Source organism: Dendrobium catenatum, unplaced genomic scaffold (genome assembly GCF_001605985.2).
Source record: "Dendrobium catenatum unplaced genomic scaffold, ASM160598v2 fragScaff_scaffold_145, whole genome shotgun sequence".
In the NCBI taxonomy this organism is placed as follows: Eukaryota; Viridiplantae; Streptophyta; class Magnoliopsida; order Asparagales; family Orchidaceae; genus Dendrobium; species Dendrobium catenatum.
In genome coordinates, this window is record NW_021318607.1 from 19141 (window position 1) to 19800 (window position 660).

Sequence of the window (660 nt, forward strand, 5' to 3'; positions counted from 1 at the left end):
TACTTATTAAAAAAGTTTTTGAATTACAATCATACCTGATCCAACCACTTTCTTGTGGTATTATCTCCAGTGTACCTGCCTCCATTCTGGCTTCTGCGATATTGAATTGTGTAGTGTCTCCAGTATATGCTTTGAACATCCGCTATCCAGGTACCATACATCTCCACGGGTCTTGTGTGAGAGTAATCCTGCAACATATCAATATTAGATCTTGCGGAACCCAAACAGTTGGTTTCCAACCTTAAATTTTATAATCAGATGCATGTATGATATGTCTAGGGTTTATGCATCTTAGGTCTCCACACCGAAATAGACTTCATCATCAATACAGTGTGAGCTATAATGTCCCAAAATCCAACAATTATTTACATTATAACATTAGGGAAAAATATTCCTAGCTTTTCTTCCATGTGATTGTCTTCTAAGGGATTTCATGAATTTAGAAATATTAGGATTTGTAAAATCTACAAGTCTAGGGTTTCCTATTATCCTCAGAAGCTCATTAATTTAGTTTTAAAATCGAATTATATCTTCCAAGATTCGAGTTGTATTAATTGATTCATATTGCTTTGCTCTCAGATTCATTCCTTAAAATTTTTAAATTCCTTTTACAACATGTTAGGATGACTTTAGATTTTCAAAATTCTTATTCAAGTCTCA